The sequence below is a fragment of the Bubalus kerabau genome, chromosome X, assembly GCF_029407905.1.
Source record: "Bubalus kerabau isolate K-KA32 ecotype Philippines breed swamp buffalo chromosome X, PCC_UOA_SB_1v2, whole genome shotgun sequence".
Classification (NCBI taxonomy): domain Eukaryota; kingdom Metazoa; phylum Chordata; class Mammalia; order Artiodactyla; family Bovidae; genus Bubalus; species Bubalus kerabau.
The window spans coordinates 42,503,247-42,515,751 of record NC_073647.1 but is presented as its reverse complement, the minus strand read 5'-3'; the positions used below and the strand labels follow the sequence as shown (position 1 = coordinate 42,515,751).

The 12,505-nt window shown below is 42.6% G+C and overlaps 1 pseudogene; it reads left to right on the top strand.

The window, feature by feature from the left end:
• Positions 1-3,965: 3,965 nt before the first annotated feature.
• Positions 3,966-5,134, top strand: LOC129640435 (pyruvate dehydrogenase E1 component subunit alpha, somatic form, mitochondrial-like; annotated as a pseudogene).
• The last annotated feature ends 7,371 nt before the right edge of the window (positions 5,135-12,505 follow it).

The window sequence follows — 12,505 nt, the reverse complement described above, 5'->3', positions numbered from 1 at the left end:
GGTGTTGGGGAAACAAACAGAAATTGGCATCTGAGCCTCCAGGAATTCAGGAAAAGTGTGTTTCACATGGGGTAGGGGGCAGCCTGCAAGGCCCAGCGTGGTCTGTCTGCATCCCTGGCCAGTCCACTCAAACCCTAAATATTTCCTCTGAAACAACAAATGCTGATCCTGCCTTATTAATCTCCTATAAGATTTGTGAGGCTCAAAAATAATAAAAAAAAAACCCACAAATATTTAACAGATAGCTTACTACTTAAATGACACTCCTTCCAGAGTGTTATGTCTTTTAATCGCAACTGAAAATGACACAGATAGTTTGGTTGTCATCTCCATTGTGCTGATGGAGACTCTGGTCAGAGAGAGCCTGATTCTCACCGCCCTTGTATAAAGGAGCTGAGAACCTGGCAACTGGTGTGGAGTGGCCCCCCACCCCGAAAAACCCCTCTTAGACCTACTTCCAGGAAGATAGAGTCTGTGTCTGCAGTGGGTGTGTTGCACATCCACCTGGAGGCAAAATTGCTGTTGGAGCATCTCGGCTAAGTGAGTATGTCCACTTCTGGTGGTGAAAGCTTATAATACCATCTGCTTTCTTACTTGTTTACCTGCTGAACTTCTTTGATTTTCTTTTAGGTTAGGTTTGTTTGGGTTTGTTTGCTTGTTTTTCAGTTTTAAAGATAACAAGAACTAATCTGAAGTGTAAGATGAAAGAACCCAGTTGTAGGATAGAACTTGCTTCTGAAATGATGAATTCCAAGTGTTCTTAAAGTTGCCTGTAAGCCCTCAGGCTTCAAGAAAGGATTCGATTAGTGAGACCAATTAATTGTCTAGAAAGAAAGGTCTCATTTTGTGAAACATCAATGGTCATTTTGTGCGTCCCTTTTGCTAACTTTTGTTTAGTGCTCGGCAGACAGCTAGAGACCTGCGATTTTAATGTTTTCAAAACAGCACTCTGCAGTTATTGAGCAGTTTAGATACTGTTTGTCTGCCATAATCTTTCCCACAACCCTAAGAGCTGTGAGAGTTTATTTTTCAAGAAAAATCCAGCAATTCATTAGGGCCAGGCACAGACCGGAAAAAAGCGAGTCTTCAAATGTGTGAATCAAAAATACCTAATTTTGCATTTTTACTTGAACGAATGATGGGACATTATTGTATTCCCAGTGCCAGCTTAGTTTCAGCCAAGCAGGAATGTTCCTGCAGGAAACCTCAGGGGACATACATTTAAATCATCACATTCCCTGGAGCCTTAGTGTCTGTTAGTGATGCTGAGACACTGATGGGACCCGTCAGGCAGAGAAGAGTCAAGGATGACAAACTATGGGAATATAACTAAATAGATTATAACTGAATATAACTAAAAGTCACAGAATATAACTAAGATTTTGTATATATTTTACAGAATATAACTAAAAGTCACATCTAATCTTTTAGCAAGTGGCCTCTTCCTGTGTCATCTTTTCTTGCCGAGGGAAGAATTGTTTTGTCTTTTGTTTGGTTTTAAGTCAGTCCCCAAATCCCAAACTTTGAAAACTGGGAAACTGAAGTTTCTAACTTGTTTCATAGAGAAGCATTTTTTAAGAGAGAGAGCAATATTGGGTCAGATGGAGAACAGATCGACTTGGCCTCAAGAGAGTTCCTGCATTGGTGGCACCAGCACTTTTTGGGCTTGCATTAGGCACATTAAGATGCCTCTTGCCTTCACGGATTCTCTCTCCAGTGACTGTAGTAAACAAGGAAGTAATTCCATTACAGACTGTGATTAGTGCTGTGGAGAAAGTCAACAAGATGCTGAGATGGAAAGTGTATCAGGCAGCTTTTGCTGCATAACAAACAATCACATCTCAGTGACAATCAGGAATCAGCATTTCTTGCCCACATCTGTGTCTCAGGCAGGAAAGTGAGGACATTTTGCCCAGCACGAGGCCTGGCCATATTAGGAAATATGCTCTTAGCTTCTGGGGATTAGATAGAGATTATAGAGTGTGGACATCTTTGGGGGCCATTATTATGTCAGATACTTTTCAAATGGATAATGAACAAAAGATTTGATCAGAAAAGTTTAGAATGTATGAATAACCTAATGTTTTAAAAGAATGTATTGATAACCAATATAATGGAAGCACAAATATTATGTTTGTTTATAAACTAACAAGTAGAAAACAATGGCTGTCTACTTTCTGGTTTAAAGATGTTTTCATGTGCGTGTGTGTGTGTGTGTGTGTGTGTTAGTTGCTCAGTTGTGCCCCACTCTTTGCAACCCTATCAACTGTAGCCCACCAGGCTCCTCTGTCCATAGTGTCATATGCTACTGCTACTGCTAAGTCACTTCAGTCGTGTCCGACTCTGTGTGACCCCACAGAGGGCAGCCCACCAGGCTGTGCCATCCCTGGGATTCTCCAGGCAAGAACACTAGAGTGGGTTGCCATTTCCTTCTCCAGTGCATGAAAGTGAAAGTGAAGTCGCTCAGTCGTGCCTGACTCTTAGCGACCCCATGGACTACAGCCTACCAGTCTCCTCTGTCCGTGGGATTTTCCAGGCTAGAGTACTGGAGTGGGGTGCCATAATGAAGAATATAAAAACATCAACCTAAAACACCAACTGGACTGTCATCCTGGAGTGTCTCATGAAAATCAAAAATGTATATTTAAACTGCTCACAGAAGTATTCACATCTGTCCAATTATTAAATAGAAATCAAGCTTAATTGAAAATTGTTAGACTCTAGAGATGTGTAATAGGCTTTTCACGGTGTCTGGAGATGAGAGATGGGATCTGCCAGGACTGAGCTCTGTGCTGAGGAAGCAGACAACCCCTGGACACTTGTTCATGAACCTGTTGTACCTGAGAAAACCTGATCAGTAGACACTGTGAGTGGACATTTTGAGCTGATAGTTAGATGTCACCATGAAGCCCTTAAGGAATTTGAAGAAGATGCTGAAAGGATGTTCTGAAATTCTAAGGAACAATCATTCAGATTTATACACTCTTGAAAATATTTTACCTTCAGGAATGGAGCGAAGCCCTCTAATGCCTCCCCTGGAACTTCTTTTTTTTTTTCCTTTTGTGAAAGAACAAGAATAATGAAACCATTGGTAATGAACTTGTTATATTCATGTTTATATATATATTTTTTGTGAACATATATATATATATATATATATATCTCGAGGATTGTGGATTTAACTTTTCTTGGAGATACAAGTCAAAGAGCACCTAACTGCAATTTGGGGAGGGGGCTGCTCCCTCGAAGGCCTTGGGATGGGGTCCCCTTTCTTATGCAGTTATAGCATCTGAATGACAGAAAATAAATGATAGAAAAGAAATAGGAACGCCCATTGCAAAGTGTTCAGTTTTACTTAAAGTAGAATCCTAATTCTAATATATGAGCATAAAGCACAATTACTAGCATATTTAAAATAAACATTATCCAAATATATGTGGTAATAAGGAATTCAGTAGCAATGGAAAAGAGATATTTAAATGTATATAAATATAAATACACTGCGAAATGAATAGAATTAGCATGCATTTATGCCTCCTTGCAGAGCCCTGCAATACATCTTTCTCTGCTCCAAACTTCAGCGTTTTGGTTTGGTCTCACTGTGTGCTGGGCACACGGACTTGTGTCTGATAACAGTTTCATTTAATCCCTTAATAGCTTTATTCCCCCTGATCCCTATTTTACCCCTCCCTCTGCCCAGTGTGAACCACTAGTTTGATCTCTATCTGTGAGTCTGCTACTTTATTTGTCATATTCACTAGTTTGTTGTATTTTCTCAGATACCACATATAAGTGATACTATACAGTATTGGTCTTTCTCTGGTTTATCTGATAATCTTTAATTACTGGTGAAAAGCTGCACATTTGTTCAAGCCTTAAGCCTCTAGAAAAGGAGACTTGGACTCACCTGGGCCATAGTGTTCGGCTCGTTGGGGGTTTGCAGCTACAGCCACTGCCTGTGCTCCATGAGGAAGATGCTCACCGCTCTTCGCATGTTGTTGGGCGTCGTCCAGAAGCCGGCAAGCAGAGTGCTGGTGGCATCCCGTCATTTTGCAAATGATGCTACTTTTGAAATGAAGAAATGTGATCTTCACTGGCTGGAAGAGGGCCCTCCTGTCACTATAGTGCTTACCAGGGAGGATGGACTCAAATACTACAGGATGTTGCAGGCTGTTCGCCGAAGGGAGTTAAAAGCAGATCAGCTGTATAAACAGAACATTATTCGTGGTTTCTGTCACTTGTGTGATAGTCAGGAAGCTTGTCGTATAGGCCTGGAGGCTGGCATCAACACCACAGACCATCTGATCACAGAGTACCAGGCTCATGGCTTTACCTTTACTCGTGGACTCTCTGTCCAGGAGATTCTCACAGAGCTTACAGGATGAAGAGGTGGTTGTGCTAAAGGAAAAGGACGATTGATGCATATGTATGCCAAGAATTTCTATGGAGGCAATGGCATCATGGGAGCTCAGGTGCCCCTGGGAGCTGGGATTGCTCTGGCCTGTAAGTATAATGGAAAAGATGAGGTCTGTTTGACTTTGTATGGCGATGGCGCTGCTAATCAGGGTCAGATCTTCGAAGCTTAAAATATGGAAGCTTTGTGGAAATTGCCTTATATTTTCATCTTTGAGAATAACCAGTATGGGATGGGAACCTCTGTGGAGAGAGCAGCAGCCAGCACTGATTACTACAAGATAGGTGACTTTATTCCTGGGCTGAGGGTAGATGGAATGGATATCCTGTGTGTTTAGAAGGCCACAAAATTTGCAGCTGCTATTGTAGATCTGAAAAAGGGCCTATACTGATGGAGCTGCAGACTTACTGTTACCATGAACACAGCATGAGTGATCCTGGAGTGAGTTACCATACCCGAGAAGAGATTCAGGAGGTTAGGAGTAAGAGTGACCCTATCATGCTCCTCAAGGACAGGATGGTGAACAGCAATCATGCCATTGTTGAAAAATTAAAGGACATTGATGTGGAAGTGAGAAAAGAAATTGAGCATGCTCCCCAGTTTCCTACCGCTGATGCTGAACCACCTTTGGAAGAACTCAGCTATCACATCTACTGCAATGATCGACCTTTTGAAGTCCAGGGTGCAAACCAGTGGATCGAGTTTAAGTCCATCAGTTAAGGCGAGATATGTACACCTTCAGCTTATTTGGCAGCAACTGTAAGGAATGCTTTGTGTTCTCAATTTTGTCGAGGAAGAAAACTCATACAGAGAAGGTGTGTAGATTAAGATAGTGTTTGCATGTGGTTTGTACAATGTTGCATTAAAAGAGGTGATTGCACACCTAAGGTTATTTTAGTTATATAGGTCTAAAATAGGTAATAGTTTGCTTAACCCTCCAAATTATTTCTTTAAAATAGTTTTATTTGATTTAGTTGTATATCAGTTTTAACACATACTTTAGTTACTAAGGGCTTCCCTTATGGCTCAGCTGGTAAAGAATCCGCCTGCAATGCGGGAGACCTGGATTTGATCCCTGGGTTGGGAAGATCCCTTGGAGAAGGTCAAGGCTACCCCCTCCAGTATTCTTGCTAGGAGAATTCCATGGACTATATATAGTCCATGGGGTCACAAAGAGTTGGACATGACTGAGCGACTCTCACTTTAAGCCTCTAGAACACCTTGTCACCCTCTCTGATACTTAAATCAATCAGCTGTCCCCTTACCCCCTGGGAAACAGGAAAGCTTCCAGTGAAGGGACCTTGTGTTGTTTACCTTTGTCACCACGTCAGCCAATATATTGCTGGCATAAAGTGTGCAGCCATCAAGAGTTAGAATGCATGGGGAATGATTAAGGGCTACGTGAATGATGGAACTCTGAACCACCAAAGCAGTGTGGAAACTCAACGGTCAGAGCTAGCTAGTGGTCCGGAGGTTTCAGTTACCAAAGGTCAAAAGCCAGTGTACCAGAGAGAGATGGAGGTATGCAAAGACAGATGTGCATGGGCAGGCAGTTCCAGGACTGGAGTGGTCATCAGCGGGCATGAAACACGCAGGCAGCCAGGAAGGGGGCCATCGCAAGAGTTCAGTAGTCACTGGTGGAATGACCTCCTGAAGAGGTAGGCCTGTGTTTGTTTCCTTTTTATTACTTTTTGGCCACACTTTGAGGCATCTGGGATCTTAGTTCCCTGATCAGGGATTGAACCTGTGCCTCTGCAATGGAAGCTTGGGGTCTTAACCACTGAACCACCTAGGAAGTCGCAGGCCTATGTTTGAGAATTGCTGTGACATCTCTCAGTTGGCTAGATGCCAGTGCCCTAGTGTGGCTGCCCATCCCAGTGCAGGGACAGCAACTCAGTGACCAGCACAGGTCATCCCCGTGGCTAAACACATTGCAGCCTCAGGAGGCAAAGCGAGTTTGGTCATTTTGTAGCTGGTCTGAAAAAGGAGTCCTTTTCTGAAGGGAGCATTTCTAGATTCAGGGAGTATGATGCCTACTCGGTGGTGGCTGGGAAAGCTGTGGGTAACAGGAGACCTGGGTTTACATGTTCTTCTGTATATGCAGGTATTGGCTACTTGTCAAATACATTCCACACCTGCCAGGTGAGGAGGAAGCTGTGCTTCTGAATGCAGTCAGGGACTGGGGAACTCTGCTGGGGAGGAGGGCTGGGGGAGGTTATATTCACTCCTGTATTTGCTATTTCTGCATAATTTGGGGTCCTATAGATCTGAGTTGCCTTTTGTGTGATTTTCCTTCCCTAAATAACTTCTTTCTGCATTCCTTACACAGAAGATCTGTTGATTGAAAATCCTCTCACTTTTTGTCTTAAAATGGCTTTTATGCTTGCCTTCATTTTTGAAGGACAGCTTCACTAGGTACAGAATTTCTGGTTGAAGAACTCTGTTTCAGCACCATGAATATGTCATTCCAACTTCTTCTGGTTCCATAGTTTTTGGATGATGTCAGTCATGTATCTTGTCATTATCCACTTTTACATAATGTGTTATTTATTTCTGGCTCTTTTAAGCTTTTTCTCTTCTCTTAGACTTTCAGTAGTCTGGCTGTGCTGTATCCCAGGGTGACTTTCCTTTGTTTTATTGCCCTTGGGGTTCTTTGAGATCCTTAGATTTCTCTAAAGGTGAGAACTGGCTGAAAAGGACATGAAGGACATTTTGGGTCTTGTTGCAATGGTTTCACCCATGCAAACATTTGCCAAAACTCATTGCACTTTACTTTTAGCATCTATGCATCTCACTGTATGCAGCCTAGACGAGTGACTTAAAGCTTTAATGCAAAAAATGTGTAACCTATGGAAGCTAGATGTGTTGATTTTCCTTAATAAATGGGTCTATTAGACTGGGGATTCAATTTGCCATTTCATTTCTGAGGAAGGACATTTTTAAAATCTCTGGACAGATTTTATCTTCTAAATGATATAAGTCCTGGTTAAAATAAAAAAAAATAGGTAATGTAGTAAAAAAGAAAGATACTTTAAAATCACTTTCTAAACCATTAGGGGAGGATCTTCATACTAAGAAGATGTGCTCAATAGAAAAGTAATCTATGAAACTGAAAGGGACACATCTTGAGATCTGTGCGTGTGTGAAATAGAAAGGAAGTTAAGGAGGAAGGAAGGAAGGAAAAGATGAATGACCTTGAAAGTGATGGGATGGAGGATTTGTTAATTTGGCTTCTCTATTTCACGGCAGATGTTGGGGTGTGGATGCAGGCCAGTAGGCTAACACTAGGTAATTTTTTGAGCTCAAGGAGTTGAACTCTGCAGAGACACTTCATTGTCATGCGCTAATGTTCTCCTCCCCTCAGTCCTTCACCCTGTGTCAACCACTGTAAATTAACATATGACTTCTTGAGTTCACCTGTGGCATTCCTTCATCTGTGCATTCATCCAACCAATACTTGTTCTGTGCTAACTACCTGCTCAGCATTCTTTTATGCATCAGAAATATAGTGATCACAAGCAGGGCAAACAGGATCCTTATACTCGTGTGCTTGTGTTTGTGAGAGAGAGAATCAGGTGATAAGAGAAATAAATAAGGTGATTGCAAGTACCAAGGTGCACACAGCAGGGTCCTGTGACAAGGAACCCCTGAAGTGACTGTGTGTGTTACCGCTTAAATGACCAATGAAGGTCTAAACATTACATCTCAGGCCTGAGCCAAAGGGACAGACAGGCATGTACCATCTACAGAGAGAAATTTCATTGTCTTCTTGCTAGTTTCCTAGGTAGGTGAAAAAATACCATGGGAGTCATTGGATGAAAAATTAACAAAAAGGCTGGTTTTCCACAGTGTGCTGGGCTCTTTCTGGGGAGAGAAGTTGAGGACAGTCTGTGTCTCTCCCTGTTAGCCCCCTGTGTGGATGACTTAGTGTCCAGGACTCAAGCGTGCAGAGAACAAAGAGAATCAGGGCTGACTGATGGCTGCCCACAGCCCTGCAGCCAGAGAGGTAAGCACGGGGCTGGGGAGATAAACACACCAGGTCACGAGGCAGTTAGTCATGGTCACCTGTGCATGTTCCCCAAGGGAACAAGATGGTAACAATACAAACTGTCTCTCCTGCTGGGCCAGTGGGACAGGAAGACTCCAAGCCAGCAAAGCTGGACATCTCATGCCCGCCGAGAGCAGATGTGAACACAGCTCGATGAAACACGTGGATGGTCTTTAAGTCTGTACGTGGACCACTCCCCGGAGTGTGTAGACACCCCAGACTGAGGCTCTGAGTCTACACCAGCGTGAAGCTGGAGGCAGTGACTGTTCATGGCTGATGCTCAATCAGTTTGGAGCCAAATTGGGCTTCCTGGAAAGAGAGGTGAAAGGGAAGGACAGGGCAGAGTCCCGTGGGCTAGAAGGTAGGCCTTGTTTCCAAGTCACATGTATTGTTTTCCTAGAGGGACTGTGGGAGGGCTCTGTGCAGGAAGCTAACAGGTGGAAGAACGAGTGATTGTGGGAGAACTTGGTGCAGGAGATCCCGGAGGCTAACAACCAAAAGAATGCCCCCTGAGATCAGCCGGCCTCCAGGGGAATGGACTCCATCACCTGGTGGTTTCCTCACTCATTACCATTTGCAGATTCCTTGGTGTACCAGAGGTCAAATTGCCAACACCTGCTGGATCATCAAAAAAGCAAGAGGGTTCCAGAAAAACACCTATCTCTGCTTTATTCTTCATACTGCAGAGAGACCTTATAAATGTACTGCTGCTGCTACTGCTAAGTCACTTCAGTCGTGTCCGACTCTGTGCGACCCCATAGACAGCAGCCCACCAGGCTCCCCCGTCCCTGGGATTCTCCAGGCAAGAACACCGGAGTGGGTTGCCATTTTCTTCTCCAATGCATGAAAGTGAAAAGTGAAAGGGAAGTCGCTCAGTCGTGTCCGACTCTTTGTGACGCCATGGACTGCAGCCAACCAGGCTCCTCCGTCCATGGGATTTTCCAGGCAAGAGTGCTGGAGTGGGGTGCCATTGCCTTCTCCGTTACATTTATAAATGTACAGAATGTAGCAAAGCCTTTACCTGTTACTCCCAACTAACCTATCACCAGCAAATTCATACTAGAGAGAAACCTTATTAATGTAAAGAATGTAACAAAGCATTTCATCGTCTCTCACATCTTACTGGACATCAGCGAATTCATTCTGGGGAGAGACCTTATAAATGTAAAGGTTGTAACAAAGCCTTTATTCAGCGCTCAAATCTTACTCGACATCAGCAAATTCATACTGGAGAGAAGCTTTATTAATGTGAAGATTTTAACAAAGCCTTTATTCAGTGCTCAGATCTTACTCAACATCACTGAATTCATATGGGGCAGAGATGTTATAAATGTACAGAATGTGGCAAGGCCTTCATTGAGGGTTCCAGTCTTACTAAACAATAGCGAATCCATACTGGGGAGAGACCGTATAAATGTACAGAATGTGGCAAAACCTTTAATCGGAACTCAATTCTTACTACACATTTGTGAGTTCATCCTGGAGAGAAGCCTTATAAACGTACAGAATGTGGCAAAGCCTTTAGTCCTAGTGGTTGGCTCGCTAAACATCTGAGAATACACACTGGAGAGAAACCCTAGTAATGGAACAAGTGATAGAAGAGGTTTGCCCTAAACATGCATCAGAAAACACAAGAGTTTATACAAGAAACCTATGGAAATGATGTAACAAATATGTAGAAAGGTATTTAACCAAAAGTTAAATCGAAGTAAATATCAGAGATTGCATACTAGAAGGCATTTCATCAATCTTGTTTTGAGAAGTTTCTCTAAAGGAGAATGACTGTAGAGAGTACTCCATAGTTAAAACACATAGAAAATGGATATATTAGCATGAATCATGAGATGAGGGTTGATGGTTAGAAAGTTACAATTCTTAGCAACGTATGTATGCTTATTAATAATGATGTGATTTGAGATTATTTGAAGTAAATATAATTCGGCACTCAAATAATCCATACTATGCTTTCTTTCTAGTGTGTTTGCAAACATGGATTTTTTATGGTTTATTAAAGATTAGCCTTTTTATATTGTGTTGCAACCATTTCTATCTATTCTCCATTAGAAGATGAAGGATACTGTAGTGTAAAATGTACAGTGAACATCTAAGTGGAGATGTTTGGCATTGCTGTGAAATATCCTGGAGGTTGCCATGATGTAAGTGATCATTTAATCTTTCCATGTATTAAAGTCAGACAGAAGTTGGTTGTAAGGTTTCAGTAGAAATATCCTTGATTTGTAAGAGCACAATGACAGTTCACTGCAATATTTATGTATCTTTATAATATCAGCACAAGTCATGATTATTACTTGACAATGTTGAAATAAAGACAGTGGTAACCTAGAAACGACGGAGAAGGCAATGGCACCCCACTCCAGTACTCTGGCCTGGAAAATCCCATGGATGGAGGAGCCTGGTAGACTGCAGTCCATGGGGTCGCTAAGAGTCGGATACAACTGAGCAACTTCACTTTCATTTTCTGCTTTATTGATTCTGTGGATCACAATAAACTGTGGAAAATTCTGAAAGAGATGGGAATACCAGACCACCTGACCTGCCTCTTGAGAAATCTGTATGCAGGTCAGGAAGCAACAGTTAGAACTGGACATGGAACCACAGACTGGTTCCAAATAGGAAAAGGAGTACATCAAGGCTGTATATTGTCATCCTGTTTATTTAACTTCTATGCAGAGTACATCATGAGAAACGCTGGGCTGGAAGAAGCACAAGCTGGAATCAAGATTGCCGGGAAAAATATCAATAACCTCAGATATGCAGATGACACCACCCTTATGGCAGAAAGTGAAGAGGAACTAAAGAGCCTCTTGATGAAAGTGAAAGAGGAGAGTGAAAAAGTTGGCTTAAAGCTCAACATTCAGAAAATGAAGATCGTGGCATCTGGTCCCATCACTGCATGGGAAATAGATGGGGAAGCAGTGGAAACAGTGTCAGACTTTATTTTTGGGGGCTCCAAAATCACTGCAGATGGTGACTGTAGCCATGAAATTAAAAGACACTTACTCCTTGGAAGAAAAGTTATGACCAACCTAGACAGCATATTCAAAAGCAGAGACACTACTTTGCCAACAAAGGTCCGTCTAGTCAAGGCTATGGTTTTTCCAGTGGTCACGTATGGATGTGAGAGTTGGACTGTGAAGAAAGCTGAATGCCGAAGAATTGATGCTTTTGAACTGTGGTGTTGGAGAAGACTCTCAAGAGTCCCTTGGACTGCAAGGAGATCAGCCCTGGCATTTCTTTGGAAGGGATGATGCTGACGCTGAAACTCCAGTACTTTGGCCACCCCATGCGAAGAGTTGACTCATTGGAAAAGACTGATGCTGGGAGGGATTGGGGGCAGGAGGAGAAGGGGACGACAGAGGATGAGATGGCTGGTTGGCATCACCAACACGATGGACGTGAACTTGAGTGAACTCCGGGAGTTGGTGATGGAGAGGGAGGCCTGGCGTGCTGTGATTCATGGGGTCGCAAAGAGTCAGACACGAGTGAGCGACTGAACTGAACTAAACTTTCATCATAATAGCATTTTTGCATTCAAAAGACTTCTGACTAAAATGTTTAGCTTAGAAAGTAAATGTAAATCCTGTGCATTGAGGAGGTAAGGCCATGGTGTCCAGTGATTGAAATGTCAGTGGCCCTCCAGCTTTCCAAATACCACATGAAGTTAAGAGTTGAATTCTGGAGAATGCAGCTTACAATGTGCTACTGTTTCATTATATTTAACAGGGGAGTATTACTCATTTTTCAAAATGTGTCTTTATGTGTATCAATCAAGCTGATGGAGTGCTTAGAGCATATGAAAGGAATAATAAAATACTTTAAAATGCATTATTTCTCCAGTAGTGAGTAAGAACAGATAGCTCATCACCAGGCTGACTGTGATGGCATTTCTGGTACCATTTGTGATTGACTCAAAAGTCTGTTTATTTCTCTACACACTCGTCCATGCCATCAACACTATCACTGTTGATCTCTCAGTGAGTTCTCGTGGTTGGTCCTTGAGGTTATTGGATGAAGATGGTTTG